This window comes from Aotus nancymaae, unplaced genomic scaffold (assembly GCF_030222135.1).
Source record: "Aotus nancymaae isolate 86718 unplaced genomic scaffold, 86718_ANA_hifiasm-v0.15.2.pri h1tg000062l, whole genome shotgun sequence".
Classification (NCBI taxonomy): Eukaryota; Metazoa; Chordata; class Mammalia; order Primates; family Aotidae; genus Aotus; species Aotus nancymaae.
Window position 1 is genome coordinate 24138714 of NW_026988476.1, and position 9940 is coordinate 24148653.

The following is a 9940-nucleotide window of genomic DNA, read 5'->3' on the forward strand; positions in this document are numbered from 1 at the left end:
AATGTCTATAGGTATTCTACAAACACCAGGCTTACTGTCAAGTAAACGCTACTTAAATAAAGCAAACAGGCTTCTTTACTACAGGGTATTTTAGAGCCTTTAATAAGTTGATGTTTATTATGAATCTCCAATAGATGAAATACACTAAACAATGTTTCCCAAGCTTATCTGACCACAATGAAAACTTAATGGCATCACCTACTACATTAATTTCCCTGAAACAAGTTTAGGAAATGCTGCTGTAGCTCTGTTGCCTGATTCTATTCCTTTTCTGGGTCACATATATCCTTTTGAGAACCAGGCAAAAGCTACTGAATACCCTTCTACCCCCACCAATGAAAAATAAACATGCAAAAATGCACACCAAATTGTTCACATAACTTCAAGGTGGGTCACAGACTCTAGTGATTCATCCATGGATTCTCAGGTTTTCCTGAACCTCAAGTAATAAATCCCTATCCTACACTATCTAACTTTTTAAATAATTTTCTCTACATTCATACACCCCCAAAGGGTCATAAAGTAAAGGCAGAAGTCTTTCTTATTGCATTGTTTGTGCAAGTTGTACAAAATTTTCTCTGGATACACCTTAGCACTATCCATCAGTATGTACCATCTGAAAGAGGGCAGGACTCCTGCAGCCTCTGGGACACCTCCCAGTTTATCTTCTCTCAGTTGGACTCTCATGCAACTGAGTTTGGCTCTTTCCAAAACAAAAGTCCTATTTAACTTGATAAATAAAGAGATGTTTGAAATATGTTTCACTTTTTTTTTTGGAGACGAAGTTTCACTCTTGCTCCCAGTCTGGAGTGCAATGGCACAATCTCAGGTCACTGCAAGCTCTGCCTTCCTGGTTCACGTGATTCTCCTGCCTCACCCTCCTGAGTAGCTGGGATTACAGGTGTGTGCCAACACGCCCAGCTAATTTTTGTATTTTTAGTAGAGGCGGGGTTTCGCCACATTGGCGAGGCTGCACATTTAAGATAAAGTGTTTTCTATCACATAAAAAAATCTGAAGTACTAAGTAAGTGTATTATTCTTATTTTACTATGCAGATCTTCAAGAAATGTCATTATTTATAAAAACATGATCTTGGAGGCAAAGAAGCCCCTGCTCATTTTTTTTACAAAAGGGTACTTCATGGCCACAGTCCTGGGTATCACCAGAACAATGAAGTATCTGGGAACAGGTATAAGGTGAACAAGTGAAACAGCACAGGGCAAACAGTTCAGATCAAATGAGTTATGTAAACCAGAAAAGGTTATAAAATAGCATAGGTTAAAAAAAATAAGCTTATCATTTCAAAATTACTTCACTTGATCTTAGCCAAAAGGCCAAGAAGTGATTGTTTCAAATTTACTTCAGTCCTATAAAAAATGAAGAGTCTTAAAGTGGGCATTAAAAGGCCTAACTCCAGTGCGTGCATGTGGAAGCCAGATATACTACTTCTTGTGCATCTGTCATTAATTTTATAATTGAAGCTTATGAATATCCCAGTTGAGAAACAAACGGTTTATATCAATGGAAATGATTTAGTTTTTATTTTTATCAAAGTTAGTACATGTTAATAATTTTTTCTCAGAGTAATAGTTGTTTGCACATTATAAGCACATGTCTTATGCTTTCCTTATAAGGATATCCAATGAAAAATTTTTTCTCTTTGGCCTCCTTATAGTCAGCATATTTCCGTTTGTACGAGAAGAAAGTAGTCATTTGAAGTCTATGGAGAAATGTCTGTTTGACTAACAGATGTCTAGGCTGGAGTAAGCAGGAAGTCTTACAGTTCCTTCCCAACACAAAGGCCCACTCATGATAAAAGAAAAGACCAAACAGCTTGGGGATAAATAAGGCAGTTTCCATTCCAACAAACATCTGTTCTAAACCTGCCATGAAGGTAGAACCAAGAAAATCCCTAGTACCTCATAATCAAATGCATTTTTCTTTCTTTTACCCCTTTCCTACCCTCACAGTGACCATTCTCAACATCGCTGAAAATCAGCCAAAATATTGTTTTATTTGTTCTACCACTGATAACAGCCAACCTCTAGCTATAAGGAAGCAAGTCTGCTCAGAGAGTGATTAATCTCTGTGAAGATTAATTTAAAATACAGTTGAGTCATTTATTGAGCACCACTGTATGCCATTCACTGTTCTAGCACTTTAGATACAAAGGTGTGCATGGTGGGCATCCCTTATCAGGAAAGACAGCCAATCAATGTGTACTCGAAGCGAGCAAGTTAAACAAAGTGGTAAAACAAAATAAGGTGATATTATAGAGAGTGACTGACAGAGCATAGAGAGGTGGCTAATTTCGAGTGGGTCATGCATGGAGGTGAATGTGTGCGGGGACAAAAATGGCAGGAGCAGTCTGCCTTCTGCAGATCTAGGACAGAGTGTTCCAGAAACAGAAAACATCAAGTACCAAGGACCTTTGGTGGAAACAAAGTTGGTCTGTTCAACTAGAATGAATTTCCAAGTGGCTGAAGCATAGTCAACGAAGGGCAAGTGAGAGGAGATGAGTCAAGAGGAAGGTCAAATAGAAATTACAGCCCAGAAGTCATAAGTGAAAAAGACAACTGTGGCCCTAAATACAGGCAAATGATATGCCATTTCCTCAGCTAACAAAATAATTACCCAGAAGGTGATACAAATCTCATTTTTTGTCACCTAGAAATAATGCAAATCTATGATAGTGGGCTTTTAAACAAATGTTCCAGAAAGGGACTTTTTCATAATAAAGTGAAGACTAGGTACTGTCTTCCTCTCTAGGGTAAGGGTTGTCCAGAAAGTGGTTTGCTCCATTTCTTTTCTCAGGTAGCAAACACCCATTCATTCATCACCTCCTTTGCACCCTGGAACCTGGGTGTTCCATATTACCAGAACGATAAGAATATGCAAGCTCTGGCCTCGAAGGATTGTTCTGAAAGTTTGCCAGACCACTGGATTGTTTCCCAGTGCTCTGTAGAATGAGCACATTGTTTCTAGGTACAGTTAACATGGATTATTATCAGAGAGCTGGTTCACCCTAGATGAATTAATGAATTCTGACACCATACTTCAGATTACTGTCTTTTGCTAATCTTTTTGTAGCTTCTAAAAAAAATGAAATGAGACAAAATCTGGTATCCCCTCCTCTAAATTAGGCCAGGCTCTATTCCACTCTAAGTAGCAATCACCAAAGGGAAGAAAACGTACCAGGAAGTAAAGAATGAAGAGGGAGACTTTCACCAAAGAAAAGCATATATAAATTTATATATTACCTAAGTAAAAGGCAGGGAACCTGGGCAACAAGGTCTAGTTCAACAGCCTAGAACAGTCTAGTTCAAATACACGCGCGCACACACACACACACACACACACACACAGAGGTATATCTCATTTTATTGCACTTTACATTTTTTACAAAGTGAAGGTTTGTGGCAACCTTTCACTGAGAGAGTCTACTGACACCATTTTTCCAACAGCATGTGCTCACTTCATGTCTCTGTGTTACATTTAGTGTTTGATGAGTTAAGGATGACAATTAATGATAACTGGATAGCAGCCACTAGAAAGATTAAACCACTAGCTGACAGTCTTCAAAAGACTTCCAGCTTTTGACTGACCAACTCTCTATATACTAGCTCTGGAACAGCTAACTTGCTATTGAAGGCCAGTAATGTTTCCTGAGACAATTACATTCACAGCTAATTAGCCCTTCATTATCTTTTAAACAAATGAATTTCCTAGTTACCAGATTTCCTTGCAGAATTACTTTTTAATGCCTTAAAAGAAAGTTCTGTTAATACTTTTAATAAACTGCATATCAAAATCATTCTACAAAATGTAACCTCTTCAGACTTTTGCTCTGAACAAAAAATATGCAAGTAATAATAATTTAATCTGAATCAAGAAAAGCCAAAAACGAAAAATCCCTCTGACCACGAACAGAACTACCAAGGAGCAGTATATATGGAACACATTGCCTGTGTACATTAATGTTTCAGCTTCAGCTGACCCACATCTGTAAATCTAGACAGCTAGTTACCATGTGTCTTCCCAACTGAAAAAGGCAAAAGCTGGCTGCCATATGCTTTTTACAAAGAAATTGTAAACAGGTTACTCAGTATAGGCCACATATATAGGATTTACACATGAGTGCCGCAGGAATAAATTTGGCTCAAAGTCTCCTTCAGCTAAAAAGCTTCAAGCATCACAATATTTCCATATGTCCACTGTATAGTCAAATGAATAATATTTTTTACTCTGAAGGTTGTTTTGTACTAAGAATGAGATTGGGCAGTGGGCAACTCAGGCAACCATCCAAAGGAGTTCTGCAGTTTATCCATGTGTATGTATATTTAAAGATGTGTACTACATTCTTTGGAAACCATAAATAACATACTAAAAAATTCTAAAAGTACATTGTATCACTCTCCATGCCACAGTAAACATCGCGCGCGCACACACACACACACACACACACACACACGGTCATAAAAGACTAGAAATGCTCAAGGTTAGAACATTTGTTACAAACAACAGTAATAATTCTCTTCATAAAGACTTCTCTTACCTCCATGCTGGCTGAGGCTTACTAAGATGGAGATGAAAGGTACCTGATGTTTTGGGGAAAAAGCTCTGAGTGAGGAGCCAGAATAAGAAAGAGAAGGTAGAAAAAGACTGCTTTCATCCTGTTCTGTCTTCAACATCAGAGAGGGGTGGTAAAGAGAATTCTTGACGTTTCTATCTTGTCTATCTTAGCTCAATAGAGTAAGAAAACTAGGAAGGATTTAGGAAAAAGCTTCAACTACGAATAAATAGCACCCATTTGCTTGGAGTGACCTGTGCCTTACCTTCCCAAAAACTTCAAATAGGACTAGGAGTTAGGAATCGAGAAGGATCTGGGGACACAGTTAACAGTGGTCCAATTCATACATGCATCCATTCATCCAGTGTTAACTGAAGTCCTACTAGATGTAGGGTCTTGTATTAAGAAGAGAGAAAGATAGTTTGGATGAGAATTTTGCCATTATATATAGAAGTAAAGATGGATAAGTAATTACTAATATAAAATAATAATGATAAATGTCCAAAGAAGGTACAAATTAAATACAATACAAATAGAGATGGCTTCTAGCTTAGGAATAGGAAAGGAGTTAATAGTTTTTCCCAACCTTCTAGAATCTAATTCCCTATTGAGACTTCATCTTTTCAAAATGCTCTCATTGTTCCTCCTTATCTTTATTTCAAGGATACAACTGTTGAAGGAGGGTGTTTATGCAGTATGTTTTACTTGATCTCATCCCCAAGAGACACCTTACCTTTTACTTAAAATCAGCTGTCTCTACCTTCTTGCAGCCAGACTGTTCTGTCTTCCAATAACCCATGCTCATTTTGAACTATGATTTTGCCCTCCAGAGTAATCTTTAGAGTTCTGTTCCTCACTCATTAACTCTTGAGCACCACACCACCTGATTCATGTTACAGGAGCTGTAGAAATCCCTCTTTTTTTTTTCCTTTTTGAGACAGTTTTGCTCTTATTTCCCAGGCTGGAGTGCAATGGTGCAATCTCGGCTCACCACAACCCCCACCTCCCAAGGTTCAAGCAATTCTCCTGCCTCAGCCTCCCGAGTAGCTGGGATTACAGGCATGCACCACCACGCCTGGCTAATTTTTGTAGTTTTAGTAGAGACGGGGTTTCTCCATGTTGGTCAGGCTGGTCCCGAACTCCCAACCTCAGGTGATCTACCCACTTTGGCCTCCCAAAGTGCTGGGATTACAGGCATGAGCCACCACAACCGGCCGGAAATCCCTCTCTTACTAGTACTCACACAGTTGTGGAGTCCCTCTCTTACTAGTGCTAGCAATCCACATGTGATAAGCACCAGTGTCTTCTCAAAAAGAATGACCTGTCTGGTCATTCGAGCTTCAATGAGCAGCAAATAAAACTAGCTTTTCATTCATCTGCCAGGCACTGGTTAATTAGTAACCAGTGTTTATTATTGTGGGTGACAATGTTTTACTACTGCAATTTACTTTATCATTTTTATGTTATGAGAGAGAGGAGAAAGAGAGAAAGAAATGTGAGAAAGAATAAAGCACATTCTGTATACTGACAAAATGTTTGTGGAATAAATAAATATTTCATCTGTGCTTTAAAATATTTGTTGTTTTACCCACATGGAGGAAATACTTCATAGCAAGCATTACCAGTCTGGAAACTCACCCTAAGTCTCTATATCATATGGAGAAGAAGGAAGAGAAAAACTGAAATAAGATGGTTAATAATAATAAATAACATACTCTATGGGTATATCTAGCCTCTACATGGCTCAAAAGTGATAAGGAAAATATTATCTGGGAGGCAGAATGCAGCAGACAACAAAGCTCTCAGACAATAAGAAATATGATAAATCATTACCCACTTCCATATGCTTTATGTTTTTGGACCATACAGAATCTTTACCATGAAGATATCAGAAGGTAGTATGGCAGATTGAGATTTGGTACCTCTATTGACCGAAGTTCTAAAATTCAAGCCACAGTGTTATCTCCTCTCACACTACCTCTAGGCTAGGCAATGTGATGAGTTTTGTCCTCAGAGAATGCACCTTTTTAGCCCCTAACCACCATGCTGTGAGTAAACCCACGCAGCCATGTGGAGAGGCTCACATGGAGGAGACTTGAAACCCTGGCTAACAGCCCCAGTTGAGATCCCAGCCACAGGCAAGTATATAAACTGCCAGAGATGGAACTGAGGCCATTTTGAGCCCTTTCAGCTGTACCCAGCGTCCCTGCTGACACCTTGTAAAACAGAACTGCCAGACAACAGATTCTGGGAGTATAAATCACTACTGGTTTAAGCCACTTAATATTATAGTAGTTTGTTATGCAGTAATAGATAACCAAAATATGCAGAGAGTGAAAATAAGAATCTACATATTATCAAATGAGCTCAAAACCAGCTTGGTACGGTTTTCACTTTCTTGAGTCCCCCCAAGTCCTGAGCTCTTGGTCCAGTGATTTTCAATCTGGCTGTCCACCAGAACCACCTTCAGAGCTTTTTTGAAGTACATGTAACTGGGCCCACCTCAGAAATTCTAATTCCAAAATATTCAGTAGAGCCTGTCAATTTCTTTGTAAAAAGCTCCACTGGTGTTTACCCAACATTAGAAATGCCACAAGAGTCTGTATTGACATGACCAGATGTTTTAAAGTGGACACTATCACATATGACCTCACATCCACCCTCAACACAGAGAATGGTATCTTAAAAACAATCTGTTGTAACCAGTTTCTTTTATGAAGCAATACTAGGCGTAGGGACTGTATAAGAAAAATAAAATTGTGTTGTGTTGGAATATGTTTTCCAAACCTTTCTTGGAAAAAAAAAAGTCAACTCTATATACTTTAATCACTAAAATGTTCTCAAGGCCAAGCTGAGCACATAAACCTCAAATAAGGAGTTGAAAGGAGGGGTTACCTAACAGGAACAGAGGAGAAAGGAAGCAGGGCAGCATGAGAGTGTGTCACTGCAACAATTGCTCCTTCTGTCCACCCCGACTTTGTTATGGTCAGAGGAAAGGAAGAGGTTGTGCAACTGTGTACATAATGCTGGGTGGGAATGAGGTGGGTTGAAGGAAGCAGGAGGTCAGGGTGGCCCATTTTCCTCATCTGCTCAACATAAGCATGAGAGGAAACATGCTGACTCTTTTAATATCAATGAAAGACAAACATCAGGGGAATGGGCATTGAAGTTATGAGGTCCAGCTGGTCTCTCGAACAAGGAGATTCTCCTGCCACTGCCAACCTTGCAGAACCTGGACATGTGTTTATGAAGAGGAGAGAACAGTTTGGGGCTTTTTAATGTGTAATGGCAGCAGTAGGAAGAGCAAGAAATCACCAAGGGGAAGACAAAATTCAGGGGTGAAGACCCCCTTCCAATGGGAAGATCTTCCTCCAGTGATAATAGGGAATCTGGATTCGGCTTTATTAAGGGAGATAAAGGATTTCCCTAAAAAGTAAAATAGATTAATACGTCTAAAAACATGGGAAAAAGTAAAAGGATGCTTCATGTCTCCTCCCTGCTTGGACATATGTTAATTAAAGGCTCTCTTTGTTGTAAGCGAATGAAAACAACTCAAACTGCCTTCAGCATAAATGAGAAGCGGATTGGTTCATTCTTTAAAAAATCTAAGAGTATTGTGGCCTCCATCATGGCTGAATACAGGGGCTCAATTTTTCATGAAGCCTCTGTGTGTCATGATCAGTTTTTCTCTTTCCAGGCTCTATTCTCAGAAAGGCTCCCCACCCAGCCAGGGCAATGGGGGTGGGGTATGGCAAGATGGAAGTGAGAAGCTCCAGGTCAGTTTCCATCCTGGCAACAACCTCCACCGAAAGAATCTCCAAGAATTGAGTCTTCTCTACTCTGATTGGGTCACATGTCCATCCCTGAGCCAATCACTATGGAGGAGAATGTAATTTCCTGGGTGGCCAGTCCTGAAGTATGTGAGGAGTCAGCTCCACCCAATCTATGTGGTCTGACAGTGGAGGAGGGGAAGTTTCCCGTGAAAACTCAGGGGTTTGTTTTGTTTTACCAGAACAGGGTGAATAGATGCTGTATAGGTAAATGCCCTCTCTGGCTTAAAGCAGAGAACTAGGCCTCTGGAATAACAACTTACACATTTTTGAAGAGGGAGATCTGTGTTTTGAAGTAGTGACTGTGTGTGCCCAGCTTGCTTGATAGCACCCACAGATGCCTGCCCTATACCCTCCATGGTAAACAGTTCTTGATCCTTCTCCAGCATCCAGCAGTCACCCTGAAACTGGCTGGAGACATGGATGCTCAACCTCATCCTCAAAGGCCTAGAATAGAACAGCTCAATTGCCATTTATTTCTTCTGATACAGTCAGTCAGTCAAAACTCGAGGATTTTTGGTCTCAGCTCCTCCACTGGCTTGTTGCTTTGTGCCTGGAAAGTTCAACAACTGTTAAATCTTTCAGCTTTCTCTCAAGTAAAAAAAAAAAAAAAAAAAAATAGAAAGTCCAAGATTCTTCAAAAAGACATTCTACTGAAATGAAAAACATTTAAATATACTGTCATCACTCTTACAAGTCTTCTCACCTGAGCCAAGTAACAACTTGTGCCAGATGAATAAAAAAGAAGAATGCCAACTTTATAGATTTTACCACCTCATACTCTTTTTCAGGTCTGTGAAAAATGTTTAACGGGTGAGTAATTTTTTTATAATTCTCTACAAATCTGCTCTACATCAAAAACTGTTTTGGGGAGGGTGTTGCCCAGAGACAGAACAGAATACTTAAGATAGGATAGTTTGATATTTGCCATTCCTGGTTTATTAAAGTATTTGGTGATGTAAAGAATAAAAGTCTCTAGATCCCCAGCTTGGAGGTCAAGGTACTTTATAATCAAGCCAGCATTTTGTTGGTCTCTCATCATGTCTTAATATATGTACTTGAAGGAATAAAAAGCTATCTCTTCTTCATTCTTCTTTTTCTATTCTTAGCCTCCATCTTGGCCCAACTCTCATTTCCAATTTGAACCTAACCAAGTAAATATTACATGATGTTATCATTTGTGAGTCTTGTCTCAAATGCATAAGCATAAAGAATGTGTGACTGGGGCACAATAAAAAGAAGGTGCCATGAGAAACATACACCATGTCTACCTTATTGACAATCCTCTTGCCTCCATACTGAATGACAGTAATAACATGGACAAGCACAGCGAGCAAAAAGAATGAAGGAAGACTCACTCTTTCACTCTCAGAAAGGCTTAGTGGGGTATTCTCTTTGGTACAAAGAAAAAGAATAACCTCATTCCAATTTTTGGTATTGGTGGGACAACCTAAAAATCCCCTGGTATAGAACTTTTTAAATTATGTTTCATGGATTCCCGAGATCCCACATGAAGAAGAAATTATTTGAATGTCTGTAT

The 9940-nt window shown here is 39.2% G+C and overlaps 1 pseudogene; it reads right to left on the reverse strand.

The window, feature by feature from the left end:
- Positions 1-1273: 1273 nt before the first annotated feature.
- Positions 1274-1346, reverse strand: LOC135270500 (U2 spliceosomal RNA; annotated as a pseudogene).
- Positions 1347-9940: the final 8594 nt, after the last annotated feature.